A 24,881-nucleotide genomic window follows, 5' to 3' on the forward strand; every position below is an offset into this window, starting at 1 on the left:
GTGAATATATGTGCGTTATTTAATGGTTAGAATTGCCCATCTGGCAGTAGATGTGATTTAAGCAGCAATACATATTTTTTATTTTTGTTACCAGACTGAAGCAGGGGGTCTTGGGAGAAGAACTGTGTTTAATTTGAGCTGCGGGGACCCCCTGCTTTCCGAGATACCTCTGTAAGGGGTGCCGGTTTCTATGCAGTCAGGGAAATGTGTGCCTAACATAATGGCGGCGTTTAAATGTCACGCGGGCCAATGGGAAGCAGTGATGTCATCTGGTGCGGCTTGCTATTGGCTCGCATAACCAGGCCCTTTCAACTCCACAGATACCTCCGCCGGTGCTGCTGGTATCTCCCGAATAGATAGATGGATAGATATTGATATATCTATATATCTCAAACCCGTATTGCTGCTTTAAATGATAGTACAACCATCACAAAATTAGTCCTAGCTATTACTGACACCGCAGGAGGGAGTCGTTAAAATACAGGTATGTTACCAACGTGTGTCCTACATGTTTGGTGTGTATGAAAATGTGATCGCACAAACCTACTCTGATGGCATGTATTCAATACTGTGATTGGATTCATGATCTTTAGAACATTACAACAGACTGTGTGACACTGGCGAGGTGTAAAGGCTGAATCCACTGTCCTGGCAAGCGTGCCCTACTCAAATACACACCCACCACTCAATGATTGGAGCTCATGACACAGGAGCGATGTCATAAAACTCCATTCCTATCTGGAACAGGAACCAGAAATAGATATTTTTAGAACGTTCAACCCTTGGCCAAACTCCTATAGACCAGAATAAGTATGACATTCGGCATAATGGGATGATACTGATGTTATTTTTAGACCACCATTTGTACATCCAGCGGGAGACTTCTTCATTAGTAGCACCTCACCTAGGTGACACAGCCCGACACAAACGGCATTGAACTCTATAGGTCACTGTGTTATTTTGTCATGTTGTGTCCCTATATTTTACGTACTAGTCCAAAGGGCCCAAATTTAAGGTGTTTTAACTTAACTTACAATCTCCTAGGCAGTTCAATCACAACTGATTTGGGACTTGCCTGTGGTCAGTCACACAATCACTGAGGTCCACACACACATCTTCATTCCGTGGCCCACAGCTGGGGTGCCACCATTTAGCAGCGAGTGCATGTAACCGGCAGCCTCCTCTCCCGCCTCAGGGGTGATTCTCCGGCTCTGGTTACCCCCCCCCTTTTTTTTTTGTCTTTGCTACAAGAACAAGTTGCACAACTTTTTTTTTGCTATATGTCTTTTCTAATTGTTTAAATACTGTCTTATTGTACGAAAGGTTCCACAATTCTCCCCCCAGGAATGTCCAGATTTGTGGTACCAGTGGCAGCCGCTTCACGTGTAGGATAGCCTCACGGACGTATACATATTCAAGTTTCTTTGAAGCCTTGAGGGTTTTATTGATCATCTGTAATTTGTCACTGTGTAGTCCTAATAATTGGTGCCCGAAATGACAGATTAAGGCCCCACTATACACAGTGTAGGACATTAGGTTATGGCTGTTTTGCTGCAACCAAGTCGCTGCGGCCATTAACCGCCCCTCGCCTCACCGCAAGGACACATCTGTCGGCTGTTCCACCACCAAGGTAAGCCCCTAGCCTTACCCTAAAAAAAAAACCTGATACTAAAGCTACCCCTAAAACCCTTACCCTAAAATCCCAATTCCCTGCCCGAGAAACCTAACCCCTCCGGCTAGGTCCCCGGTGCCTGCTGCAGCGCGTGCTGCAAGGACAAGAACTGCCCCTCAATGGGGCCAGGCCCACTTGCTGCCTTGGCCGCCGCATTGCACGACCAGATTTTTCTGAAGACATTCAAATTGTCTACAGAACTGTTGGAGACGGGCCATGCCCCCCGGTGGTTCAGCCAATGAGGGCGAGCCTGCCGGGTGACATCATAGCTGTGCCCATCCCCTGCCCCCCCCCGTCTTTCCCCCTGCAGCTCTGCACAGAGCGGGGATCACAGCTGCACGCGCCGCCAGCCTGGCAGATGCGCGTGCGATGCCAACACCGTAGCCTAACCCTAAAACCCCCCTATCCTTCGTTCCCTACCCTAACCTCTGAGTGTCGAGCGGGTGCAGCGAAGGGACCCTTGGCGGCCGAAACGCCGGCGCCGACTTGGTGTTAGAAAAACGGCCGCAACCAATTGTCCAATTCCGCACTATACATACGTATAAGGCCTCGTTCAGGGTGCCAGAGGCAGGAGTTGGAGGGCGGGCGTTCGCGAGGGCGGGCGGTAGGCAGTCTGCTGGGCGATGTGTGCACATCCTCCCCAGCAGACTTTTTCAGGAGTTGAGGTGAGGAGGGGGCGGGGCTACAGACCTGAGGTTAGGGATCGAAGTTGCTGTCTTGAAATCATTCTCAAGAATGATTTCATTGGCTGCCGAGGTCCCTGTGACGCTGCTGCAGCTTCAAAAAACGAATTGGTTTGTTTATTGAAACTGTAGCCAGCGTCAACTCCCTACTTCGGAGACAGGGCAGCTGCTGCCCTGACAACCAGTATTCAATTTGAATACATTGTGTCCCACAGCAGCTCGCACGGCAGCACGCCCTCCCTCCGAAGCCTGCACCCTGAACGAGGCCTTAGTGACACTGCTGCACGCGGTACACAACGCCAGATTATTTTGATATTATTTATTGGTGTACCTTGGGTTTCAGTGAGGTCCTTGAAGCTTCCCTATCACCAGCCAGCATCGCCCCCAATAACACATTTGGGTATCAGGAATAACTCGCTCAGCCCCAGCTGCCATCTGATTGTAAAACTATAGTCGCGTCCTCTTGAGAATTCGGAGGGCCTCCTTCATTGTTCAATTACTACTAATAATACAAAGTTAACCCCCTCTCAGCTGGAGCAGAGCAGTTGACTTCATGTTGCTTGATACCTGGGTTACCGTAATGTGCACAAAGTTCTCCAGCTGTTGGTAGCTTTGGGAGGAACCCCCCTGGATCCTGAGATAGTTACTGGTTTGGTTGCGAGGGTTATCCTCCAATCAAAACAGAAATCAGACAGAAATGAAAATGGCTGCCAAATCTCATGGGTCCCACACATAGGAAGCTGCAACAATGGGGGAATGACGTTGCTTCTTAATGCAGGGGGTGCTCAACTCCAGCTCTCAAGACCCCACAACAGGTTGGGACGGTTTTAAGAAAAGCACATGTGGCTCAATCGTTGGCGCATTCCTCAACTGAGCCGCCTGTGCTGATACACACAGGGATGGGGCGGTCTTGAGGACAGGAAAAGACCCCTGTCCTAGTGGATGATCGTTTAAATGTCCAGGTAGTGACACTGGCAACTAAATCAGTAAACATTTAGCTTTTTTTAATTAAATAAATGTTAAAAAAAAACATTGAAATTCGGGGGTATTTCTGCTTTAAATTTTTTTTTGGGGGGGGGGGGGGGGTTTGCAGGGCAACAAGTTTAATTTCCATCCATCAGAACCTTTAATTATTTCAATTTATGAAAGTCCGTTATGTATATTTAATGGTTCTGCACCATGTACAGATCTAGTCAGTGGTGCGATTGACATTTTTTAATAACCGGTTCTTACCTTCACGGCGGGCGGCGTCTACCAGCATCTTTTCCCTGCATATCTCTTCTCAAAATGGCTGCGTGGTGTCACTTGGCGCTGCATTGCCATGACAACGCAACGCTGCATAACGCTGTGATGTCATGTAGCGTCTCATTGCCATAGCAATGGACGTCACGTGATGCGGTTTACGTCACGTGGTGTTCCCATTGGCATGGCAACACGGCGCCATTTGATGCCGCGTGGCCATTTTGAGAAGAGATATGCAGGGAAATAAAGCTGTTAGACGCCGCCCGCCGCCACACAGGTAGGAGAATAAAGCACCGGTTTGGCGAACTTGTGAAATTTTAGTAACAGGTTTGCACGAACCGGTGCGAATCGGCTGAATCCCACCACTGAATGTAGTCGATGTTACTGCAACTCGTGATTTACTCCTGCAAGTGAAATAGTGCAATCGTCCCGAATCCCTTATCACACATGTCTCTCTCACAACAAAACACACTTCTCCCGCTGGTGTGTTGTGTATGTCCCGCTGCAAACGCTCCACGGGTAGCAAAAACGGTGGTTACATCTGTATGATGTAACACATTCAATTGATGCTTATGGTATTACGCAGTGGCAAAATAATTGTTGGGGGAGGTTTTGCTCTGAAAGAGTTGGTGGCTATTGACCATATTTTTTTTGTTCCAGTTAAACTTGTGCACACTTTTAAGCAGCCATAATGATGTTATTATTGTGGTTTGTAATCTGTCAAACACAAGAAACACACGAGGGCTGTACTAAAATGTTATTTTTTTATTATCAGAATGATGTGCATTTCTTTATACCTAGTATTAGCAAATATAAATGATTAGTGGAATATTATGAATAATTAGTTCATACTATCAAACTAATACATGTTGTTTACCAATATATATATAATGAAACACAGCTGCAGCATCAAATACATGTTTTTGTTGACACACAGCAGCTCCCCTCTGCGCTAATAACACTAACAGTCTTTTTAGACTTTACGCCAAGTCGAACAATTTTGACGCACTTTCTGCTTTTTTTCCCGTCTCATTCTATTTTATGACATACCATTAACTTCCGTACGTCAGAAGAAACAAATGGTTAGTACATATGTAGGTGCGCACAAGCGCAATTTAAAATCAGATTTCCATGTGCCAAGGCATGTAATCTCCATGCAATGCTTATGGCGGTGTTATCCGCTATGGCTTTTGCATTCACATTGTGTGTGGACGTGCTTTTTCTCTTTGAATGGGTATGAGCCAGCGCCTTCATCTATCTGCTATGCACAAAAGGACACTGTTCAGTGGGAACACTTTTTGTGATGAAATCCTCTGGAGACTTTCAATTCGGTGAGTGCCTTCTTTGGGTGAAAGAGGCTCTTTGGGCAGATAATTTGGGTTCAGAGCACAAATTCAAAATTTGAAGCCAGCCACTTTGAAGCCATGTCCAAGTGCAGGCAGGAAAGTAACATGTATTGTTTGCAGTCATTGTGATATAAAAGAAGGACATGACCAATTATGGTTGTATGTATGTCTTTATTTATACAGCAATAAATAGGAAACGGCACCACGGATTTCCGCAAAAAAAACTATATATTGGGCCAACTAACGACGTGACGTTTCGACAGACACAGCTGCCTTTCCCAAGTTTGGATGACAGCTGGGTTTAAGAAAGGCAGCTGTGTCTGCCGAAACGTCACGTCGTTAGTTTTCCCAATAAATAGTTTTTTTTTTGCAGAAATCCGTGGTGCCCTGTTTCCAATCTGATTGCTGAAACTTGGAGTGCAGACAGGGATTCTCTGAACTAGGAGCACCGGTGAATATAAGTATTTTTTTCTTGTATTGGTGTGCAGCAATATCTCTTGTGTATTTATATAGTGCCATTAATGTACATAGCGCTTCACAGCAATAATACACATGTTTTTTCCCCCTAATTTACATGAATCTTTCAATCCCATCATTCCATGTTCTTATTCTTAAATGGATAATGGAGAACATAATTTCTAATGTTAATAAAAGAAAGGTACAAAAACCATAGTGTATTGCATACAGATATATGGGTTGCAATCATAATGACCCGCTCATGGGGACACTCCCATTCTGTTTCAACATTCGCAATTCCTTCTGGTTCTTATGAACCATTATTGTCAAGAAAATGAACTTCATTATCTGGAAACTGTTGAGGTGCATTTAAAGCTGCAGTTCAGTCTTTTTTATTTTTAATTTATTTTTTTACTTCAATAGTTTCATGTGTGCAATCTCTAATTACCTAAAGACCTGTATAGCTGCAGGTCAATTCGTTCTCCATGTATTGATAGGCGAAATTTGGTGACATAATTGGAGCTGGCATATGTTTATATTCTGCCTCTGTCACTCAGTGGAAGCTCATGAATATTCATGAGCACTCCTGCACTGACATGTGCTAGAGGGAGGGCAGGGCTGACAAAGGGGTGTGCCAGGGCTTGTGACAGGACATGAAGGGGCAGTGCCTTAGCAAATGGCTGTTAAAATAGAATACAAGAAAATTGGTCTTTCAAAGTTGTTTTTTTAGAAACAGAAAATGCTAAAAGTATTTTTTCTTACTACATAACTGATTTATTAAAAAAAAAACACACATGCAGGATATTGACTGAACTGCAGCTTTAAAAGGAAGTCTGTATAAATTGCCTTGCAATTATATATTTTCTGTATTGTTACCACTTGAAACTGTTGCATCTCACACTCCTAAAACCCTGTCAATTATATCATTTGTTGCCAGTTTACATTCCTGAATTAACTCGAGTGCAAGGAATTAGTATAAAAAACAAATGAGACAAAATAAAGAAAGCTATTAAAAGGGCTATGCTTGGGGCATGTGGCTACATCATAAAATGAGCTATAAATACAGTTTAAAGCATATTTCTACTTTAAATTATCAATATTAAAATGTTATTATTAGATCATCTGGATCTTGACATATTCTTATGCCCACTTTTTTTATATCTTAAAAATGGCAAACTGAAGCCATGTTTAATTACACAATTGCTTTGTTAAATGCCAAAGCATTCAAGTAACATGGTGTTTCTAATAATTTAATGTATACATGATATATTTAAGTAAAAATGGCAATATAAGAACTTGCAATAATTTCCTCTGGGACCCTGCTGTGCTAAAGCAACAATCGTTTTTTACAAATATGGGAAAAAAACATAAAGTTATTGAGCCACTTAAATTCTAACCTCATCAAAAAGCTTTTTATTGTATTCATTGACAACAGCTCTAACTTCTGTTTTATACTTTGATGTCCATGCTGTTTATTCATTAGCTGAACCGTAACATTTATTAGGTGTTACTACTTAGTTTAGCGATCTAATTTACACTCGTTGAGTTAAATATAATACATAATAGCAACAGATAAAACAATGCATTAGAACAAATTTGTATTTGTTATTATGCTAGAAGTGAAGTTTTACCCAGTAAATAGCTCTGTTCTGGGCTATTAAATACCACTGCATTTTTTTTTTTTTACAAACCTTGATTCCCATTTTTCTTTGTTTTAAAGAGCTTATCCCTTTTAACTTTTAGAGCATATATTATGTATCAGAGTTTATCAAATAAAGTCCAAAGACTTGTACAGTGCAGTACTTCCGATTGTATAGTAAATTGCAACAAGAGAATTGTAGTTCAACTTTTGGTGGCAAAGTAATTGGTGAGGACAAGAATACACATCCCATCCATGTCCGATTTCCAAATGATCTTGTGATTAAAAGTATACATGTAACCAATATTATAATTATTTAACATTTGAAAGAGCACTATAGTGACATATTGTGCTAACACAGTTCAGTGTCATTTTGAACAGCAATTTCGAAGCAATAACTGTAATGTGGACACGTGTTGCAGTTATTTGTTGATTATGTAATGTGTGGGAAAGTTAATATTTATTATTGAGAATTAACTTATGTGTAGGTGTATGGTAACCCGTATTACTCTTTAAAACATAATGTAAAATATATTGAAGCTTGTTATTGAGATATGATTCGTTTTTTTTATTACATCTTGTACATTATTCTTACGGAAAAGACAATGCTACAATGGCATCTTGTTTGCTTCCTTAAAGTATGCGGCTCTGGTTTTGCATTAATCCGATGTGACTCCTCTGGACAGGAAATGATTATAACATGCGTTCTGAATATTACAAAACTCTGGCTGCAGTATATTTGGTTCACTTCCCTGGTGGCTTTTTGTAATTGCATGTTCAACTTCTACAAGGTTGCTTAACGTTTGATCATATAGATCGTTTTTATGAGAACTGCAACTTAATAAATGTATTTGCAGCAGTATTGTAAGTGAGAATACTTCACTGTAGTTTAAATAAAAGGTATTTTCTGTAATTCTTTTAATGTGATATATTTAATCAAACACCCTTGCTGAGCATCAACAGATTAATATACACTTGTGTGAGTACTTGCTACAAAATAACACATTGCTCCTATTGTCAAAATGTATTTATTGTAAAATAAATATCAATATACACGTTTTGAAGGTAACACGGAAACTTTTTTAAATAACTATTAAGAGTCTTTATTTTCCTTTAAACGTGTTTATCTTAAGAAACAAACAAAACTAAGTTAGTGATTGCTCAAATCCTTATAAAATAAATATTTCACAATGTGATCTGTTATGATAAATAAAACGATTATTCATATTTTTAAGTTCTGTGTCTGTTCAAAACTTGAAGCATATTAGACGTTCTTCATTTTCATGAATTGTATATAATTAAATTGAATGTGAATCCGGTGGCTTCATTATCACAAAACTCGATTTCAGAAACTTGCATTTGTCTTTTGGAAATAATGGGCAGTTCTCTTAACCCATTGAATAACGAGATATCCAGTGTATATGTTAATGTTGTAAAATATATATTGTTCATTCAATGCTTCACATTTGAATGGACACCCATCTGACACAACTAGTATTCTAACGATAAAACACAATCTGTGGTGCTATTTGTAAGTATCCATTTCGTATGTAGTTAGTTTGCAGTAAAAGGACTAATGTATATTTAAAACAAACAAAAAATAAAATTCCAAATGATACCGGGTGAAGCGGGTGAGAGAACAGATCATGTACAGAATGTTGTTCTTTCTACATTATCGCAAAAACCTGAGCCCTGATTACTAATATCTGCTGTTTCTATAGGTTTCATGTCTGCATTTTAGCGGAGTAATTCATTCATATAGCAATAACACCGTATGACTTGGGTAACGCTCATTATACAAAATGTTATTTTTAATACATAGAAAAGGCTTTGATTTAGTTTGGTGTTGATGGCTCATTGATAAATTAATTTGATTTCAGAAATGAAAGATTGAAATAGGCCGTTCTTTCTCTACGTTATAATATTTTCTCTTAATCTAGCCTGGTTTATTCCTTCTTACTCAGTCGAAACAATGTCACCCTCGTTTCGTACAAAATACACAGTGACATGGAGACGAACTAACCGGGTGCTTTAATATAGAATCAGAGAGCATCCCTGGAAAAGCGAAATGCATGTGTTTTTTTTTAATAATTCTCTCACATTTACAGCGATAAATGCAAATGTATTCAGAAGCCTCATTTTACGTGAGTGCGGGAAATTTAGCAACAGCATTGTCACATAGAAAGTATTTTAAAGTGCATATCTCTCTTAATAGTCCATTAAATTACATTTAATAAGGCAAAATGTCCACTGCCAGACAGATGCTGCACTACTGGATTGATGCTTTGAGTTTTCCTTGTTTATTGTGAAAAGGCCGTTTTAAAGGAAGCTATGGTGCATCGTTGTACATGAGTGTCAGTGCTTCCGCAGCGAAACCCTCACACTTTGCAAATCATGCAGAGACGTTTGATACAAATAGCGATAGGGTCTAACAGTTTTTATAATAACGACTTTTCTTTATGTAAATTAAAAATGAACACATTTCTATGCTACAAGGTGTTGATGTGAACCAGAATCGCATCAATGGTTAATTTACATTTATGCATACTGTGTAAACTAGAAACTACTTTAGGTAACTCCACTTCCCGTTGTACACAGTAAAAATGATCGCGTTATGGGTGAAACGAATATATTCGTTACACCCAATTTATCAGCTATAGGATCACCTGCATGAAAACTGATTTTAGAATGTGTTGTCTTTAAGGTCCGATGTACACATACAGGTGGATACCTTACCTTGAGGGTGTTATGTATATTATATGTAACATACAATACATACTTTAAAAAACAATGATGTGTATAAGCTTTGCACGTGATCCCAGCTCTGGCTACATTTTAGGACTGTACGTGAGTCAGGGCGACAGGGTTTAATTTGGAAAAGTTTGTGAAGCATTAAATAGACTAAGATTTTTTTCAGCACCATAAAAATGTCCACATGAAGCCGATCAGATTTTTTGCACAAGTGCAACTTCCTCTTGTTAACGAAATCTTAGAAAATAGGACTGTAAACAACTATAAAATAACCTGCTGTATCTCCTGCACTCACTATGCCACCTGCATTCTCCTGTATGCATACTGCATTATCTCCTGCACTCATACTATACCACCTGCCCTATCTCCTGTACTAGTACTATGCCACCTGCATCATCTCCTGTACCCCCTACATTATCTCCTGCCCTCATATTATGCCACATGCCTTCTCATGTGCTCCCCTTGAAAATGTATCCGAATTGCCAGTTTTAAGCTGAGGAATAATAGGGCAAGTACTGGAAACCTTCCAGGAAGGACACTATATTGAATAACTTTGTATGGATTAAAATGTACCAATATATTGTTTAAAAGCCCAATTTATACATTTTTTTTCAGTGCAAATTGATTTACAGGAATACTTCCATAAAACAGGTTTTGTACAGTTTATATTTTTACTACCGAATGCACATTTAATATAGGACTAAACCTGTATGAAATTTAAAAAGATTGGCATCTTTCAGAGGCTCTGAGTTTTATGCATGGAGATTATGAAATGGGAAAGTGTTTTACTTACAATGTATGCCTTTTAAATTCACCTTTATGCCATCAGGATGTAGAAATGACATTGGATAATTTAGGATCACACTTATTTCAGCCCATAAGTACATTATTTCGACACCTAAAGTACACAACAGGTATGGTTGTGCTTAGATAATGACGAATTTTATATTATCCTACTCAAATAGGATGTTCTTTAAGACCTTTGATAGTCCTGAAGTTGTGGCCACACACAAGTACTTTGATTCCAGTCCTGGTCAGTCATTAACATAATAAAGAAGAAATATTAGTTACCAAGTTGTGCATGGCTCAATGCATTTCATACTCCAAAATATTATGCAGGATTTTTAGGACTGGTTTTAACATGTCTAGGTGCCAGTATGTGGAACTTGCCAACAAAGGGGAAGCAATATTTAGCTCCAGTCAGACTACTGAAATAAATACATGGGCTCCAATTCACAACGATAGTAACACAAACAAACTTTGTTTTAATAGATTGAGATTTATTTCAGAAAATAGTTGTACATGTTTAAAGATCCAAACCTCTTCAGTAACCTGGAAACAGTTTATTTGACCACATCTTTTTTCCTTACTTTGTATTGTTATCAATATTCCCCTTTGTAATATGTGGCAACCTCACTAGAGCAGCAAAGTAATACTGGAGGGTAACTATGTTCACAAACTCCAGTATTTACGTGCTGCTAAAGCACTGCTGCTAGACAATCATTAAGGCTGTACTGCAATAATTTGAAGGAACACATTAAAATATAAACATTCATTACACAAGAGAGTCTCACCATGACAATGACCAATACGAATATTTAACTTTGATAGTTCCTAGTATTAAATGGCTGATTGTTACAAATGTGAACAAGATGTGGTTTATTGGGCTTCTAAAATTGTGTATTGTTTTACTATAAGTTAAAATAAATCAATCATATGTACTTAGTGGCCCTCAATTTCTCATGAGCTCAGACATGAGGAAGTTGACAAAGGTTCTTCATCAGAATTGGTAAAGTCTGCAAGAACAGAAAACATTAAGTGGTGGCAAGATCATTTCACAAAATACCTGTTCAATACTTGTGATAAGCATTGAATTGAAAAAGTATCTGGGCACTGCTTATCTTGTTTTATCCCCGAGGTGAAGAGGCAGCTCAGAATGGTCTGTATCTTCTTGTTCCTACAAACCATGATGTGCTGCTACATCACCTCAAAGCATCCAGCACCTTAGAGTTCCTACATCATAAAGCAAATCCTGAAGGGAGCTGCTCTACAAGGGAAAGAGACCATTTACAAAATTAGAGAAGATCCAAGTTCTGTTCAAAATATAAACTTCTATAAAGTGTTTATAATATAAACCTGGTAAAAAAAGGTGGAATAAAATTGATTAGTTATGGAATTCCCAGCTCTATTGATATGGACAAATACATTACCAATAATTGTCACAATAAACCACAAACCAAGTGTGTTAAAAGTCTTACAGAAAGCAGGGAGAACAGCATATATTTCTATATTTTTTTCAAACGCTTTTCTTTACAATATTTTTACATAATATTTAATTACTGTTTTCTTTAATGTATGTATATCATTATTTATATATCGCCATTACTTCACAGCAGTAATACATCTGACAATCATATAAATAACAAATAATACAAATAACACATAATGGGAAGAAGTGTAGAATCAGCCACGGTGTTACTCATATGCTTCTTTAAAGGAGGTGTGTTTTAAGATGCGTCTTAAAGGTGGATAGAGAGGGTGCTAGTCGGATATTGAGGGGCAGTGAGTGAGAAAGGTTTAAGGCGGGAGGGGGCTTTAGACACGAGGTAGAGAGAAGGCATCCTTGAGCAGAATGCAAGAGTCGGGATGGTGAATAGAGAGAAATTAGGGCTGAGATGTAAGGAGGAGCAGAAGAGTGTAAAGCTTTACAAGTGAGAATTGAGTGTAACAAATGTAAACAAATTATACAGCCATGATTATTCAAAGAGTAAAGTGGGAGAGCAAGACTTTCCAAATAAGTTTAGAATTACAGAGGATTTAAGAGAATACAATTGCATTTCTTTCTACAGAAAACCAAAAGAAAATATTTTTCATTATGATGACCAAATTTTGTGAAGATTAAAACAGCAATCCTGTGGGGCTGGTTGCATGACATTTACCTAGTTTCTTACAGATAACCCCAACCACAATTTTTTTTTCCATGTCACATTTGAACAAATAAGTATACTGTGTACAGTGACTCTTACATTTATTAACAGTTCATTGATAGCTAGTTGTAATGTTTTAGATTTTGGGAGGTACAAATATTATTGCTGCCATTAACTCCACATCAAACCAGTGTGGCACCCATTCAATGTGTGCACACATTCTGAGACTTTGCCTTCTTAAGAAAACATTCTAGGACAGATTACCTTGGAACCAAAAAAGATTTTTCAATATTTTTGGAAAGATTATCCCGCCATGGTTTGTAAACACTAACAAAAAGTAGAGGCGGTTACTGCCTTTATTGTTGCCTTTCTTCACACTATTGTCCATTTTTTGTCTAGCTGGCCCTCACAGACAGTGTGTTTAAAAGTCTGATTAGATTATTTACTGGGGCAGAGCAAATAAGATTGACAATTGCCCCAGTTCCCAGTCCTAATTTAAAACTGGAAATAAAGAAAATTATGTGCGACACACACACACACCTATTTTTTTAAGGCATTAAACTAATTGTTCGTGCCGCTGGTTATAATTTGGACTAGTACCTAACCAAAGGGAGAAAGAAAGCCCCTAATTAGGTACACTCTAGTGGTGAGAAGAATTGCTGACAGGAATAAAACCTAACTTTAACAACAAAATTAGGAGGGGGTAAATAATACAATGGAGACACCAGAAATATAATAAAAATTACACAGGTCCGTGCGTTCAAGATGTATGAACTCGCTGGTTAAAAAAAAAAAAAACTAATAGCCAGTGTACGATCTGACATGAAGGTGGATAGCTGGATAAAGGTTGATACTTGTACTTCACTACGTAGAGGCCAGCATACAGCAATGTTAGCTATACAGATGCCTTATAGACACACTCCTGCAAGGGGGGGGGGGGGGGTTTAATAGAGGATAATGTCCTGAAGTACAGCTAATCCGCTTCCCAGTGGAGAGCTAGTGTCTATATGGCTGCTATAGAGACAACGAAGAGACAGGGTCCATGGCGTCGGGTAATGCGGGTAACAGGACGCCCCTCGGGTGGACAGCGTATATACCCAGTCAATAGTGATGACGAAGGAAGGAAAGCAGTCCCATATGTGGGTCCGGACTACTCAAGAGGTCCGTGGGAAATACACAAGTCCAGTGGTGTCTGTGAGCAGCTGTGCAACTGCAAATACAATAAAACGCTCTGCATAGTGTCGAATTCATGTAGTCAAGCGGTTTATGCAGTAAGTAACGAACGGGATGCTTTGGCATCACTGGAAAGCTGTGTCTTGGTGCTCGCTGTAGACCACTGACGCCATAACTAGCCGACCCAACATACGTTTTGCAACGTTAGCTTTGTCAAGGGTCAACCTTTAACCAGTTATCCACCTCCGTGGCCACTAGTTTTTTTTTGAACCAGTGAATTCATATATCTTGAATGGACAGAGCTGTGTTCTTTTATTATCTGTATGGCGTATCGATTGTATTATTTACCACCTCCTAATTTTTTTGTTAAAAGTTACGTTTTATTCCTGTCATCAATACTTCTCACCACTAGCATTGAGTGCACCTAATTAGGGGCTTAAAATCTTGGAATGGGATGATTGGCCGTGGCAAAAATGCCGCCAGTGTTCCTTCCGCGATGTCCACTGTCTGCCACACACCCGACCCAACAAGCCTGCCGCTCCGTCAACTGCATGTCCTGACCACCTGCTCTGACAACTACATGTTTAAATGTCCCTGCCAGACAGGCCACTTCAACACTCCATTTTTAAATGTCCCATGGATATTTAAAGATGGCACATCTGAGTGGCCTGTCTAGGCAGTGTTGCGGTCCCGCTTGGGACATTTAAACACTCGGTTTTCGAAGTGGGCTGTTGGGCTCGGCAGACCTGACTTGTTTGGTCGGGTGCACGGCAGATGGTGGTGGGCACGGGAGCGGATATCGTGACAAAATGTCCGTTTTGGTCGCCGCCAACATCCTAGACCATTTCTTTTTTACATTGATTATGTACTATTCAGTATTTCCTTAGTGCACCGTACTAGTTTACTTCCATTTCTAGGTAGAGCGAACACACCTTTTTTGTTCTAATTTGGACTACACATCTTTTCCCAAAGACAGTAGTCAGAGAATTAGAGTACTGGCACAGTAGGAAACCTCATTGTCAACTTTTTTTTTTTAAATTTGCATTAAGGAATCAAAAGAACAATGACGAATAGTTGTGGTTTCTTTTTAGATATGACTAGATTAATTTCCTACTAACCAAATATTGTGCAATATATAAAGGATCCTTTGTGAAAAATAATAACTGGTATTTCCAAGAAAATATTCTAGTTGTGAGCACTGGTTTAGCGTCAAGGGGCTTTTGGTTGATACAAGATATAGTTCCACTTTGCACCATATAAGTAAGCTGCATTAAAGTGAAAACCTATAGCTATGTAATGAATTATCTTTCATTTTTTACCAATTCAAAATTAGAATAGGTTTAATAACTTGTTAAACTTAATTCCGAAAAGCACAAAATTTTAATTTGCAGTACGTACTGATTAGTAGTGGCTCTATGAAGATATTCATCTAAATTAACTTTATAAATAAGTGGAATACAGGCATACCCCGGTTTAAGGACCCTCACTTTAAGTACACTCGCGAGTAAGGACATATCGCCCAATAGGCAAAGGTACGCATGCGCCTGTCGGCACGTCCTGAACAGCAATACCGACTCCCTACCTGTACCGAAGCTGTGCGCAAGCGGGGAGACTATAGAGCCTGTTACAAATGCGTTATTTACATCAGTTATGCACGCATATGACGATTGCAGTACAGTACATGCATCAATAAGTGGAAAAAAGGTAGTGCTTCACTTTAAGTACATTTTTGCTTTACATACATGCTCTGAACCCTTTGCGTACATTAATGCCGGGTATGCCTGTATACATTTTATAATTTTTAGGAGCCAGAGTTGTTAGGTGTGGCTCTCTCAATACACCTAACGCCACCACACGGTGCACTGAACAGGGGCAGGCAGAGTACAGGAGGGCTCCGACGAGGATCCCTGCCCCCCTGCTCTGAGCTTTGGTGAGCCTGTAAATCACTGCTGGTGCTGATCCCAGTATTGCAGATCTGGCTTTTATGTCACTGGGGAGCACCATTACAGATCGCTGTGGTGACTGACAAGTAAGTCATCCACGTGTATAGCAGGTGATAAATGGTCTATTTATTTTCACTTTGGATAACATATTTATCACCTGACAAGGGTGCTGGACAGTATGTTAGATGTCTGCAATGTTCTCTCCTTGCCCTTGTTTAAAAACCTTGTGACTGCTGATATTATGCTTCGTGTATGTATATGTTATTTGTATAGAGCAGGGGTGCGCGGTTCACTTACCCGGCTTCAGTATCCACGTGTCTCCCTGGCAACGGGCGTCACATGACCCGCGGCGTCATTTGACGCCCGTTGCCATGGCGGCAAATAACGCTGTGGGTCACCTGACGTCACATGACTCCGAGGCGTCATGTGATGCCGAGGGAGGGGGGGGGGGGTGGAGAAGGGTGACACAGGGGGAGAGCAGGCAGCGGGAGCGCAGTGCAGGAAGTTTGCGCACCCCTGGTATAGAGGATTTTAAGCACAAGTTTTTATGACCACTCACCTTCTTTAGGATTTATCAGGGGTGCGCAAACTATTTGAGCCATGGTCTTGTGACATCACGTCGCCGCGTTGCCATGGCGACGCGTCACACTGAGCTTCTGGATCCCGGTAAGTGAAGTTGCAGAGGCCTCGTGCGATCCCCCGGCATTTAATTTAAATGCCTTGGGGAAGACTGCGGGTCCTCTGCAACCGCCGCACCCCCCCCCCCCCCCAGAAAAATCGTGCGCCTTTCCGTTTGCACACCCCTGGTCTAATTGGCAAATCAAAGCATTATCTTTACACCATTATTCATTTTTATTTAAATATATTATTGGTATTTACTTTATGCTGCTGCCTGTTGTGCAGTTTACCATTTAAACTATCACCCTTAACCTCCCTCTACTATTTGTAGATCAATTATATTTTCCCCGTCTCATTTAAAGCAGCAGTTTGCAATAAGGGGATTTAAATTTGTGCACTCAGACAAGGACTAAAACCGTATAATAATGCAAAATTGCAAAATACCTACAAATACTTAACTTCATGCAGCTCCTTCCTAGAAAAAAAATTAAAAAAAAATGAATCATCTATCAAATATTGCTGTGCTTGTAATAGTGAATTTGTAATACAGTTGTCAAAAAGCTATAATCCACAGAACAAAAACAAATCCCTCCCCCACTGTATAGTTATTTTCTCTCATCTCTGAACGTGGTTAGAGAGCATTATGACTGGGTAGTGAGATTTAAGTACAAGTAGTAAAATTTTTGGGAGGTTGGAGAGACCATATCAAAAGGTTCATACACTATACAAATAGATACATTATAAATAAAACTCCAGTTAGATTTCTGCTAACCACATTAGTAATAAATCACGAAATAAGGTTTGAAATAATTGATTAGATCAAAAAGAAGGCTTTTCCTGCATGTTTGTAAATGAGATCTTAAGAAACATGCTCTACAGATATATGAATAGAAATTGTTTCATATATAACGACTAAACCACCTCCTTAATAACAGTACAATAAATGATATCACAACCTGCAAAATATCCAGTGCCTTTGCTCAAGCATACTAACCTTTCAAAACAGGTACACATGAAGTGCTTTGACTTGGCTAAATCCATTACTTTAATTATATAAACAAAGTATGGCAAGTTCCAGTCACGCTGCTCTTTTTAAAATATGACAGAGGTTATTCTTACATTGTTACATCTTCGTATTTACGCTTCAACCACCGTGTTCCTGCAACCTGAATTGTGGCTACGAAACGGGACATTTCTTCTTCATCAGGTCTTAGATGTTTAAATTCAGCCTGTATTGACAAGTAGATTTATTAGTATGACTGCATTTAAAACCATACAGCTCAGCAATTGTGAAATCAAGAATTGTGAACTTATTTTAGAACAGCTTAGAACTTCTTGCATCCATTTTTGACCCAGCAAGAAAATGTACACTGCATTTTTAGTTGGTTAACACTAGGTGATATTTTGTGGCTAGTATATATTAGCATTATGTGTGTTATTTTACTGTGGTTTACAATTACCAATAAGTACATAGAAGAGTCAGGGCCACATTCCACCTGCGGGGAAAATCTAATAGAAAGATACATCTGCATATAGATTAGATATATGTAAAAACCTGAGAGGATTGAAAGAAAAAGTGCGACAGAAAATCAAGACAGAATAATATCCAATCCATTCCCAAATTGTTATGGTCATCAATTTCTATGATAAGAAGTTCAATTATTTGATCTTAAAAATACTATAAAAAACCACTGCGGCAATTACAGAAACATTGGTTCTTAATCTTAGATTATTATCCAGTCTATTCCCAAATGTTAGTAAGATTAAGAAAAACACTCTTTAATTGCCAATGTGACATTTACAGTATCTTGAATATCCAACAATTTAATTATCAATCAACAACCTCACGGGCTAATATATTCTCAAAGCACTAGTAAGAGTAATTTGGATTTATAAAAATAAGAACTTGCCATGAAAAATGGAAAGAATTAGTCTTATAAATTTGTAATTTAGTCAATGAACAAAAATGATAAACTGTGTACATGAAATTAACTTTTAGTAATTGGGTTATTAAAACAGTGTATTAATTAATAGGAATATACAAACCCAGAGCCTGCATCTTGCAGATACAACATAAGGACTAATCTATTGCAACTACAAGATAAATATTTTGACAGATAATAGTGGAGTAAAAATAAGGAAATACTTATTCTGATAAAACAATTCATCTTACAATTAAATTGTATCCTATATTTTTTAAAAAGTTACACGTCAGGATATAAAATATTCAAGAGTTATGTATGAATTTCAAATCACATTTGTTTTATTCAGCTATAAATGGGGTTTCAATGTCATATCCAATGCCATTGCTAGGTTAGTACAATAAAATTAATCACAAACAAAGAATATGAATTGCATGAAACGGGTCATTTTTTTTCATGCAAAATTACAATTTGTACATAACGCAGAATATAGGAAACATATTGGGTTGCCAACATACATAAAATCCACAAAGTCTTCTAATTTAAAATCTCAAACTTTCTATCCCATCCAAATGCATTGCCCAAAGACTTATTAGCTACTAAACCAAGTTAATATACTTGTGACAAGTCTTAGCTCTGCATTGAGCAACAAATGATTTACCAACTACTAAGTATAATTCTTAATCTTCAAAAGATATGCAACAAAGACAATTTGCCAGTAACAGCACTACTTAATTGTTTATTTACCTTCTTGAGGGTCCTTTGAAATTGAAGTCATCTTTTGCATATAATTCTTCCTAACAGCTTTCCAGGTGTAGAATAAAAGGCTTATGTTTCAGCTATAAATGAACAAAAAGTTACATATTTTCACACATAGAACAGAAATTTGGTTAATACCTGTTAAATACATCTAAGAATTGTTGCACATAATAGAAGAGACTGGCAGATATGTCTTGCACTATTATGACTGATCCTCTATTAAAACATATGCAAGTTAAAATGTAACAAGCATAAACACTACTTTGTTACCTTCTGTATCAGTTAGTAGTTAATGCATGAGTACTTAAAGTATTTATTTGTTTTACAAAATGTCATACATCCAGAGTTGCAATAATTATTTTGTAATAATGCTGGAGAGATTCTGATGACAGAATGTGAATGGTTTGGCTGAATCTTAACATCTAGGAGAGCCTCTAAGACTTTCTTAAAACCACATATCACATTTCATATAAGCAAGTAAATTACATTGTGTGCATAAATATATATTGCACATTTGACAAAGAGCAGCTTGTAAGGTACTGCAAAAATGCTGAAGGAAACAAAGAAACCGATTTACTTTCTGTACAAGTTGCAAAGTGCAATTGAAGTGTTTTGTCATCCACTATTTATATTGTGTAGTAATTTAAATTAAATTGGCATGGCTATTTGTAGTTAGAGCAATTTAGTAAGGATTTAATCTAAAAGGATAAACAAGGGACCATTTTAAGTTTTTTTTTTCAAGAGAGGAACAAACATTTAAATGAAGCAAACCTACAAAAACTGGAGGCACCTACATAAAACTAAGATAATTGGAAGGGTTGGAAATACAATTCTGATTAGCAAAGGTTTATTTTGGTAAAATCTTGGGTTGTACAAGTCATTAAAATAATTCCAGCATTTTAGAGTCTGCCTCCTACACAAATGTGGTGTGTGTGGATAGATGTATAGTAAACATGAAGCATCTTGATAACCACTTGACTTCTAAACAATGGCTTTGACATAAAAGGCATCTTCTCTTAACCCTATCCACCTTAAACTGCAACCAGAAATCGTGTATTCACTGCTTGCTGCCCTGGACCTCCTTATTTACAACATATTTGTTTCATGCTTATGGGTTTGAGAAAAATCAGAAAAAACGGTATTAAAGTCACATCACAAATTATTATTTATTGTGTAACTCCTGTGCTAGAGGCCTGCACCACACAAACATGGGCACAGTGGGACTCATGTGAACATATTTCCCTGTTTACTTTGTGTTATTATCCATTTGGCACTTTGTATGGTAGAAATTTGATCCCAAATGGGGAAAAAAAAATAAAATAATAATAATAGAAGGTTTCGATTGCAGATTCCTAAGCAAAACGACCTGTAACCTGAGCTCGTGCAACTACTCAAGAAAGTGTCAGGCTAAACGCATTTAAATCTGTTGATTAAACAAAGAATGATGGGCTGTAAAAGGGAGAAATGAAGCTCTTTCGGGATCTTGGGGGCTGCGGGAAAGTGTGAGTGAGGCTGTGTCATTACTCAGCAGTAACATAGTGGCCTCCAGTAACTTCTCCCACTTCATCGCGGGATTGGGGTTCAGCATCATCACCCCAAATATAGTCCCACCAGCCCCTCCCCCCCAAAAGACAACCCGCTTGATTCCCCCCCCCCCAATTCCCACTGATTATTCCCCAAATGTCACCATATTTCTTACCCCTCCCCACCCCCAAAAAAGGACAACTCCTTTGTCTGACCCCTCCACAAGACAGCGCCCTTCACAAAAAGCCCCACCCCCCACGCATAAATGATACAAAGGATCCAACAACAACACCCCCCCCCCCCAATAAAGAGCACTTGTTTGATCCATAATAACCCCCTTAATTAATCCATCACCGACTCCAAAAAATACCCCCCCCCCCCTTCTGATCTGCCCCAGGTAGTCCGTCTACCTTTTGGGTTTGCTTAATATCCCCCCCCCCCCCCACTCTCAACAAGTCTCCTCTTACTGTACCTCTGAGATAACAACTGCCTGGGAGTGGGTTAAATGCACCCACAAAAGATATACACATATAGAGATATATATATACACATACAGAGATATATATATATACACATACAGAGATATATATATATATATATATATATATATATACACACACACACACACACCTCTATCGACACTTACAAACGTACACCCATATGGTCTGATCAAAATACAAAACAAAACGACACCCACTACATAGCATCCTGCATAATTAAAATGTAACAAAGAAACTTCTACCTCAAAAAACAAAACACAAACACACGTGTTGGGGTGACCCCCTATAACCAGGGCAAACACCCCCCCAACACTGCTCCCCTTTTAATCCCGAACTAACATCAATAAATGAACAGAAAAAAAGTTGCGTCTACTTGCCTCCCACCCCTGGGGTTGTGTATGTGTAATTATAATTACAACAACAACCCCCCTTCCTATTGCCGCTGCTGCCTCCGGGACTCGGACCCGGCCCGGCCACCTCAGCGTCGCTGCTGCTTCTACCGAAATAAACCCGACTGTTTTATATATTTATTTGAATTAATAAAAAAATTTTAAACGGGTTTCCCAAGCCCCAGAGCAAACTGCGAATGTGACACTGTTACTGACACACACACACACATACATACATATATCCACACATATATCCACACATATATATATATATATATATATATATATATATATATATATCTATATCTCCCCTTTCGCTGCTCTCCCGCCATTAAAACTGCCTCACAGAATCGTTAACGGTCACTCTAGATTTGAATTTCTCCCCCGCGCGCTCTTTTTCTCTCGTTCTTTGCCGCCCGCTCAGCGGGACACAGAGTGCGGACCGCGCAGAGCCGCCGGAGACATTATTATTTATATATAGATTTTTTTTTTTTTTTTAATATATAGATTTTGGGGGGCAGTTTTGCAGGAGGGGGGGGAAGAGGGTGAGGAAAGCTTTCGGTGTCTTAAAAGAAAAAAAAAGACCCCAATGGATCTCCTCGCGAATTAAAAAATTTCCCACGGAAAAAAAAAAAAAAAATATCCCTTCTTACCTCAGTCCAATCGAAAATGGCGCCGAAACCTTAAAAAACTTCTTAAATTTCATTGTAGGGTTTTTTTTTTTTTTTTCCATTTTGCGGGGGATTGTGGGTAAGGGGCTTCGGAGGAGGAGGAGGAAAAAAATAAATAAAGATTAAAAAAAAAAATGGTGCGGGCGGGGTTATATATCTATGGGCGGGGTTATGGCGGTGGGAGGCGGGTCCGCGTGAGTGCTGGGCCCCCCGCGAGCGCGCGCCCCTGTGTTCAACAAGGCTGGTGCGCGCTACACATAGGAATCAATGTGGGGTGATTTTTTTTTTTTTTAAATAAACTTTATTGATACAAAAATCAAAAGCTGAGTGGGTAGAGAACTTTTAAGTTGCCAACGGCTTGAGATAACGCCCTTTATATTTTGAAAGGCAGTTGTTCATACATTGCGTGTATACAACTATAGATAGAATGATATACTTTGTTTAGATGTGCATATACATATATATGTATATAAATACTTTTTTATGAAAATATATATATAAAAATATATACAGATGGTCCTTGGTATCCTACGACCGGCTTTCCGTCGAATGCCACAGGCCCCATAGTGCCCGCGACGCGTGACGTCACCGTCGCCGCTAGCGAAAGTTGTATTTGGCTTTGCGGCGGCGGCGCGTGCTACCAGGGCATTGATTGGTTCAGGCGACAGCCCCTCAAGAATCAAATATTCCCGGCTTCCAAAAATCACACGGCGGCGGCAATGCATTTGTTTTCGCGCGACGTCGCATCGCCGGCACTATAAGCGCGGCCTAAGGCTGCGTCCATAGACACTGCAGCGGAGGCTGAGGGAAAGCCTGGCCTTAGTACACGCGCCTTTCGGGGGCGTATCTATGGGCGGGCCAGTGACGTCACGGAGCTGGTTCGCCCACGTGACCGCCCTATCGTGTGAGGCACGCCGTATAGACGCGATCACTGCCTTTAGGCAGTCTGATCGCTTAGCGTGCGGACGCGTCCGCGCTGTCTGCCTATCCATGGACGCAGCCTAAGGGCTCGCTCAGACAGGGTGCTGTGGGACCGTGCTTGCGTTCGCGCCTCCGCCGCGCGCTCCTGCAGCCAAGCGATTTCTGCTTAAACTGCAGGCGTTGGGTCGTGGCGTTTGGGGGCATAGCGGGGCGTGTAACGGACACGTCACGGAGCTGGTTCGCCTCTATTGGCTGAACCAGCTCACGTCACGCGACAGTAGAATCAAATTTCAATTCGGGTTGTGGCGGCAAAATGTCGCAGCGACAACGCTGCACTTTGCCGCCGGTGGAGTTTTCAGTCAGAAAACTCCCACCGAACGCGAAATTGCGACGGACGTGCTCGTGTCTGAGCTGGCCCTTAGGCTGCACTTATAGTGCTGGCGACAGTGACGCGACGTCGCGTAAAAACAAATGCATTGCCGCCTTCGCGTGCCCTTATAGTAAGCGCGACGCAATGGCTTGGTCGCGATCGCTGGAAGTCATTTCAATTTGATTTTTCTAGCGACCGAAGCCTGCCGTCGCCGGCACTATAACCGTAGCCTTATCCGACGCCGCATCATGCAGTCAGCTGGACACATTATCCGACGTCGGAACCGCTTATCCGATGCTCACTGCCGCGGATTAACATGGACCTGCAATCTGATGGTCCATTATCCGATGCCGGTTTGCGGGACGCTTTCCGTCAGATAAACGAGGATATGTGTTCATATGAGTATCTACGGAGACAATGTATAACAGCATTTTTTATTTCCTTTGTTGTATTAGCCTTACTGTATTAGTAAAACGCAGACAAAAAATGGTTCCCCTTCAGTAAAGTATAATGGAGGGGGGGGAGGGGATTGAGGCGAAACCTGAACAAAAGTACGGGTGGTGTCCAGTATACATAATATAAACATTACAAAACAGTAAAAAAAAAAAAAAAAAGCTGTGCAAAATCTAGATTGTAATCATATGCATTATTAACAAAATTCACATAGCAAAAGGTTGTAGCCCAAACCCAACATCCGTTCTAACTGGGCATTTGCCTGATTTTCTTAACATACATCTTGGTGTTTCACTGCACTCAAGACTGCAGAAATGCCACTTCTTCATGTGAAATTGGGGACATAACCACTTGTCAGCACACGACAGGTCTGCAGTCCTGCTCTTCACCATTATTTTCCTAGCACAGTGGTGCACAAACTGGGCTGCTCCATATTTTCTAGGGCGGGGGGGAGGTGCGGCGCTTAAAGAGGCCCTGCGCTCTTCCCCAAAGAGGCCTCTGTGTACTTCTCTCTGCTCTCCGGCGGCTTCTGGTGATGGATCGCCATGGCAACGCGGCGTCAAATTACTCCACAGGGTCACATGGCAACGCGACGTCCCATGACGTCGTGACATCAGATGAGCCGGAGAAAAGGTAAGGGGGGTGGGGCTAAAGCAGGGGAGAGCAGGCAGGGTTGCGCAGACGAAAAAGTTTGCGCTTAGCTGCTTGCCAAACAAGCAAATTTGAATTTGCCGCTTGCTTGCTCCGCCACGCATGAGAGCCTGCACGCTCAGCGCCACCCTGGCCGCTGCCCTAGCATACAGCGCTTCCACTGCAGGAAGGGATTCTGGGTAATGACACTCATTTGCATATTCTACCTAGTTTGGGATGGCTTTTGACCAGCTAAAGATTGCTGTTGTGTGGTGAAGCATTTCCTTTCTGC

At 40.2% G+C, this 24,881-nt stretch overlaps 1 long non-coding RNA gene across 3 annotated transcripts; it reads right to left on the reverse strand.

The window, feature by feature from the left end:
* Nucleotides 1–10,515: 10,515 nt before the first annotated feature.
* LOC142467465 (uncharacterized) lies at nt 10,516–22,335 on the reverse strand. Of its 3 annotated transcripts, XR_012788398.1 has the most exons (5): nt 22,198–22,335; nt 19,120–19,211; nt 17,570–17,679; nt 16,899–16,925; nt 10,519–11,836 (listed from the first exon to the last, which is right to left on the reverse strand). It is a non-coding gene; the product is annotated as an uncharacterized LOC142467465 (long non-coding RNA). The 3 variants fall into 3 exon arrangements; XR_012788396.1 differs by having other exon boundaries at nt 10,516–16,925; nt 22,198–22,334; XR_012788397.1 differs by lacking the exon at nt 22,198–22,335 and adding an exon at nt 21,533–21,866 and having other exon boundaries at nt 10,516–16,925.
* Nucleotides 22,336–24,881: the final 2,546 nt, after the last annotated feature.

This window comes from Ascaphus truei, chromosome 16 (genome assembly GCF_040206685.1).
Source record: "Ascaphus truei isolate aAscTru1 chromosome 16, aAscTru1.hap1, whole genome shotgun sequence".
Taxonomy (NCBI): domain Eukaryota; kingdom Metazoa; phylum Chordata; class Amphibia; order Anura; family Ascaphidae; genus Ascaphus; species Ascaphus truei.